Below are 6,843 nucleotides of genomic sequence, written 5' to 3'. Positions count from 1 at the left end.
TCCAGCTTCTCTTCTTGGTCATCAATTCCTTTAAGAATTTTGCATATAGTGGCATTTGCTCTATTGCCTCAGCAAAGGGAATGTTAATTTGAAGCTTCTTGAAAATCTCCAAGAACCTGGAGAATTGGCCATCCTTTTCACTTTTCATCAAACGTTGAGGATAAGGTGCTTTAGGTGTATAAGGCTTCAGGACCTCTTTTTCTTTTTCTTTTGTTGCAGACGGTGTAAAAGATTGTCCTTGTTCTTTGTCTTTCACATTTTCCTTTGCTTCATCCTTTGTGGTTTCCTTTGAGATCTCCTTCAGATTCTTTCCACTTCTGAGGGTTATGGCTTTACATTCTTCCCTTGCAATAGCCTTGGCAGCATGAGAAGCGCTTGTCCCAGGGGTTTGCTTAGACAAGTACATAATTTGATTTTCTAGCTTCTGGATGGCAGCTCCTTGGTTTTGCAGGTTAGAGTTTACTTCTTCCTTAAAAGCTTTCAATTCGGTTATGTCTTGACTCATGGTTGCAAGCATTCCTTCTATCCGGTTTAATTGATCTTGAAATTGTTGGTTTGGATTAGGTTGGGCAGGTTGATTATTTTGGCCATGATATGATGGTTGGGAGTAAGTGTTTTGTGTGGCTTGGTATGATCTTTGGTTGGAGTTTTGGTATGTGGAATTGTTATGTTGGTTGTGGTTGTAAGGTTTGTGGTTTTGTGGTTGGGTTTGTTGGTTCCCCCACCCAAAGTTTGGGTGATTTTTCCATCCTGGGTTGTAAGTGTTGGAATGTGGATCATATGATTGCCTTTGTTGGTTTCCCACATAGTTGGCCTCTTCCCAATCACCTCCTTCAATGCTTACTTCCTCTTGATCTTGTGTGTGTATTGCAGCCACTTGCTTTGTTTCTAATTGCCTGGTAAGCTCTGCTAGTTGCTTGGCAAACACCTTGTTTTGGGCTAGAATTGTATCAACATGGTTCAGCTCCATGACTCCCTTAGTGTTGTGCCTTTCTGATGCATAGTAGTACTCATTCTCAGCCACTGTCTCAATCACCTCAATGGCCTCTTCCACAGTCTTTTTCCTGTTCAATGAACCTCCTGATGAATGGTCTACAGCCTTCCTTGATTCATAAGAGAGTCCATCATAGAAAATATGCAATTGCACCCAATCATGGAACATGTCTGGTGGGCATTTCCTTGTCAACTCCTTGAATCTCTCCCATGCCTCGTAGAGAGTTTCACCATCTTGTTGTCTAAAAGTTTGAACCTCAGATCGAAGCCTATTGACCTTTTGTGGGGGGTAGAAACGTGCCAGAAACTTGCTTTCCACCTCATCCCATGTTGTTAGACTCCCCCTTGGGAATGATTCCAGCCACTTAGCTGCCTTGTCCCTAAGTGAAAATGGGAACAAAAGCAGTTTATAGGCATCTTCCTGGACTCCATTGGACTTCACAGTGTCACAAATTCTCAGGAATTTTGTGAGATGTTGGTTGGGATCTTCATTAGCACTTCCACCAAATGAACAATGATTCTCCACAAGTGATATTAGCTGTGGTTTGAGCTCGAAATTGTTGGCCTGAATGGGTGGTTTCTGGATGCTGCTACCACAATTCCCAGAGGTTGGGTTTATGTATGAACTAAGAACCCTCCTCTCAGGAATGGCATTGTTTCCATCAGCTCTCTCATGGTTGTGAACTTCTCTATGCATGTTGAGATCTAAAGCTTCCTCAAAATTGTCCTCAGATTCTCCTTCGGATTCCTCTTCTCCCACTACTCTCTTCCCTCTTGCTTCCCTTCTCAGTCTATGAAGGGTCCTCTCTGGTTCGGTATATGGAGGAGTTGATGTCTCTCCTCTCCTACCTGTCATACAAGAACACAGCACAGGCACAAACAAGTGAAATACTCTTGGTTAATGGAAGAGTATGGTTAGAGCAATTGAGGAATTAATTCAAACAGTTAGTGAGTCAGTGAGTTAGTTGCTTGAATTTAAAGGCATAAAGAAAGAAAGCATGTAACAGAGTGCAGAATTTAAAATTCAACAAGTAACTTGTACTGAATTAATCAAAACACAAAAAAATGCTCAATCTAGTTAACTTCCAATTGGAGAATTGTCAATCGAAAACCAATCCCCGGCAACGGCGCCATAAACTTGATGCGCATAAACTAGTTATGCTACGATTTAGGAAATTGCACGATCGGCAAAATTCCTTCCGGCAAGTGCACCGGTTATCGTCAAGTAAAAACTCACAATAGAGTGAGGTCGAATCCCACAAGGATTGGTTGAGTGAGCAATTCGGATTAGAAGTGTGTTCTAGTTGAGCGGAATCAAGATTGAGATGAGAATTGCGGAATGTAAAATTGGCGGGAAAAGTAAATGACAAGAAATTGAAAATGCGGAATCTTAAATTGCATGAATTAAAGAGCAGAAACTAAATTGCTGAAATTAAAAGGGAATGGGGGTGATTGCATGAATTGAGTTGCAGAATGTAAAGAGAAGATGGAAATCAGAATTGGGGGATTCATTGGGTTATAGGAGATATTGAGATCTCCGAATCAAAACATGTTTATCTCTTCCTCAAGCAATGCGTTCATTGAATTTTGCTTGGCAATCTTATATGATTGGATCCCAATCCCTTGGTTCACCAATTCTCTCTAAAAATGAACAAATTCCCAATCCCTTGGTTTAAATGTTCATAAGAAGAGATGATGCTCGATCACTGATTATACCACACAGTTTCATGAACCACAATTTGGTAGGATTACATGTCACAATATCCATCCAAACCCCAATCCAATTCACTGTGAGAAAGCTTCTCTAGCATGAATCCTCCATTCCTTTCCCAAGGTTCCGAAGGATTCCAATTATGGGTAGTTTCTTTCCCAAGACAACTACCCAATGGAATTAGATCGAGAAGCTTTCTAACAAAATTCAAGAGAAAAGATTGAAGAAGAAGATAAACTATTATTGATTCATTGAATTACAATAGAGCTCCCTAACCCAATGAAAGGGGGTTTAGTGAGTCATAGCTCTGAATTCAATTACAAAGATATGAAAACTAGCTAAAAGTGAAGGTAAAAGTTCCTTTCTAACTTAAATTCTATCCTATTTATACACTTTCTATATTGAGCTTCTGTTGTGTTTCTTGGGCTTTGAGGCCTCTCCCTGCTTTCCTTTTGCCTTGGGTTTATGATCCATAATCTTGATGAGGCTGCTGATCCAAATTCTGTAACATTCATTGAGCCAACTTAGTGATAATCAAATAATGGCACATGACTCAATAAATTGAAATTTCAGACTCATCAATCCTTCAGGCCCAATCCCATAAACCATGATATTCAATTGGGTTTCATACCAGAATAAGTTTAAGTTAATGTTTGTGCTCAAATACTAACTTAAACCACAATATTTTTGGTCCAGAAACCTTTTCCAAGAGTGGCGTTTAAGTTGCAGTTCAAGCTTAAACTGCAGCTTAAACGCCAGACACTTCCAGTGAGGCCTTTTGTAGAAGCACGTTTAAGCTTCAGTTTAAGGTTAAACTGAAGCTTAAACGTGGGAATGGAAGAAGGCAGCCCTGGAGAGTCATGTAGTCGAACACGTTTAAGCTTCAGTTTAAGGTTAAACTGAAGCTTAAACGTGGATATAGGAAGGGCAGCCCTGGAGGTCGAACACGTTTAACCTCCAGTTTAAGGTTAAACTGGAGGTTAAACGTGGAAATGGAAGGAGGCATCCTGGAGGTCGAACACGTTTAACCTCCAGTTTAAGGTTAACCTGGAGGTTAAACGTGGAAGCTTAGAAGGGTAGCCCTGGAGGTGTCGAACACGTTTAAGCTCCAGTTTGAGGTCAAACTGGAGCTTAAACGTGGAAATGGAGAGAGCAACCCTGGAGGAGAAAACTTGGTCGAACACGTTTAAGCTCCAGTTTGAGGTCAAACTGGAGCTTAAACGTGGAAATGGCTCCCTGGTGCTTTTCCCATTCTGGCGTTTAACCTCCAGTTTAAGGTTAAACTGGAGGTTAAACGTGGAACTCCTTCCTGAGTGGCATTATCATTCTGGCGTTTAACCTCCAGTTTGAGGTCAAACTGGAGGTTAAACGTGGAATGCTTCTTTGGTGAGACTTTTCATTCTGGTGTTTAACCTCCAGTTTAAGGTTAAACTGGAGGTTAAACTTCAATTCCAGCATTTCTTAGCCTTCATGATTCTGGCGTTTAAGCTCCAGTTTAGGCTTAAACTGGAACTTAAACTCCACATGTGATATTCAAGCTTCCTTTATTGATTTTGTTGCTTCCTTGCTTAGCCTCTTCTTCCCTGAAATCATCCAAACAAATGCATCAAAGTCTTGCAAAATTTCATGAGACATCTTCCATTCATAGCATTCAAGTAATATAACTAAAACTCATGGAATTTGCATTAAAATCATACTGTTTGGATGGTTCATTACTTTGTTCTTCATTTAACCATTTTTGGTTACTTTAAGCTCAAGAAAATGCATAAAACAACTAAAACTAACAGAAAAATGCTAGTGAAACTAGCCTAAGATGCCTTGGCATCAGAGAACCAGCATTTGATCAATAAATGGAAGGGGGTAGTGATCCTTACGAGTGGCCTGGTTGAGGCGCCTGTAATCAATGAAGACCCTCCAAGCGTTCTGTACTCTGGTTGCTATGAGCTCTCCATGCTCGTTCTTCACTGTAGTGACTCCAGACTTCTTGGGTACCACTTGTACTGGGCTTACCCATTCACTGTCTGAGATGGGATAGATGATATCCGCCTCAAGTAGTCTGGTCACTTCTTTTTTGACAACCTCTAAGATAGTGGGATTCAGTCTTCTCTGGGGTTGACGAACAGGCCTAGCTCCCTCTTTTAAAAATATTCTGTGCTCACAAACTTGAGGGTTGATGCCTTCTATATCTTCCAAGCTCCATCCAATTGCTTTTCTGTGTTTCCTCAGCACACTGAGTAGCTGTGCTTCTTGTTGGGAAGTGAGTTCCCTTGCAATGATAACTGGAAACTTCTTCTTGTCCTTAAGGTAAGCATACTTGAGGTGTGGAGGGAGGGGCTTTAATTCTAATTTTTGCTCATGGTCAGGCTTCGGATTATCTGGGGCTGGTGATAGTGGCAAAGTACCCTCATTGTCCTCTGAAAGTGTCCCCACACTTGGACCTTGTCCTGTGTACTTCTCTTCTAACTCCTCCTGGTGAACTTCAGCCACGGTTTCATCTATGATGTCACACTGGGAGATAGAAAGGTCATCCAGAGGGTGCTCCATAGCTCTATTTAAACTGAATTTCACTATTCTGCCATCTATTTCAAAAGAATAAGTTCTGGAAAATGCGTCCAGCTTGAACTTTGAAGTCTTCAGGAATGGTCTTCCAAGCAAGATTGATGATGGCCTTCCTGAGTCATTAGGGAGCATTTCCAGGATATAGAAGTCAATGGGAAATGTGAGCCCCTTAATGCTCATTAATACATCTTCAGCAATTCCAACCACTGTAATTATGCTTTTATCTGCTAACACAAAACAAGCTGCCGACCTTTTTAAGGGAGGGAGCCTTAAAGTATCAAATATAGACAAAGGCATTATACTAACACATGCTCCTAAATCACACATGCAGTCAGAAAATATCACACCACCAATAGTACAATTAACCATACATGGACCTGGATCACTACACTTTTCAGGTATACCTCCCATTAAAGCAGATATAGAACTACCTAAAGGAATAGTTTCTAATTCATTAATTTTGTCTTTATGTATACATAAATCTTTTAGAAACTTTACGTATTTAGGTACCTGCTGAATAACATCAAAAAGGGGAACAGTTACCTCAACCTTTTTGAATATTTCTACCATTTTAGGATCAAGTTCCATCTGCTTCTTGGGTTTTCTTGCAATTTATGGAAATGGAATAGGGAGGACGTTTCTTGCAGGGTCTGCCTCCTTTGGTGCTTCCTTCTGTGGTTGAGCTTCTTCTTCTTCAACCATGTCTTGTATGTCCTCTTCCTCTTCAGCATCCTCTACTTCCACCACCTCTTCAGTTGAGGCATGTTCTGATGGGATTGGCTCCTCCTGATTCCTCTCCTGTAGTGTGGTTTTGGACCTTAGGGTGATGGCATTGATGCCACCCTTTGGATTGGACAATGGTTGAGAAGGGATTCCACTGGAGCTCAAAGGCTGGTTGTTGGAGTTATTTAGTGATCCAATCTGTGATACAAGAGCTTGCAAGGTAGAGTTCAGACCATTTAGAGTAGAAGTAAGGTTGTTTTCCATGGCCTGCTATCTCTGATCAATAGATTGTAGTAACTCATCATTAAAAGATGAAGAGGGATAAGTGATCTGAGAGGTCTGATGTTGGTTGTACTGTAGTCCTTGGAATTGCCTCAGGTAAAGTGCTCTGTAAGGCTGGTTCTGGTTCTGCTGCCTGTTATTGTTATTATTCCACCTCTGATTTCCCTGATTGTCTCTGCCTCCTCTGTTATTGTTGTCCCTCCAGCTCTGGTTAGAATTATCTCTCCAACCTTGGTTTGAATTGTCCTGCCATCCGTGGTTGTAGCTACCACCTTGATTGTATCCTTGATTGGAATGGTCATAGAAGTTATGAGTGGCTGCCACTGTGTTGTCTTCCTACTGGAGCTGCGAACATTCATCAGTATAATGGCTATAATCAGCACAGATCCCGCATACTCTTTGTGGAACCAACTGTTGGCTTTACTGTGGTGGAGAGGGCTGAGCTTGCTGAGCTTGTTGTTGACTCAACTGCATCTGTTTCAGTAAGTTGGTCATTTCACAGATACTCTGAGTTAGAGCAGCAGTCTCTCTACTAGAGGATACTTCTACAACAGCTTTTAACCAGCTTTGTTTCT

General features: G+C 41.2%; 1 non-coding gene across 1 annotated transcript; it reads left to right on the top strand.

Annotated features, from left to right (window-relative positions):
* The first annotated feature begins 1,160 nt into the window (after window positions 1-1,160).
* LOC112739347 (small nucleolar RNA R71) lies at window positions 1,161-1,264 on the top strand. The gene has a single exon (XR_003170282.1). It is a non-coding gene; the product is annotated as a small nucleolar RNA R71 (small nucleolar RNA).
* The last annotated feature ends 5,579 nt before the right edge of the window (window positions 1,265-6,843 follow it).

This window comes from Arachis hypogaea, chromosome 13, assembly GCF_003086295.3.
Source record: "Arachis hypogaea cultivar Tifrunner chromosome 13, arahy.Tifrunner.gnm2.J5K5, whole genome shotgun sequence".
Lineage (NCBI taxonomy): Eukaryota > Viridiplantae > Streptophyta > Magnoliopsida > Fabales > Fabaceae > Arachis > Arachis hypogaea.
This window is presented reverse-complemented; position numbering and strand designations above follow the sequence as displayed.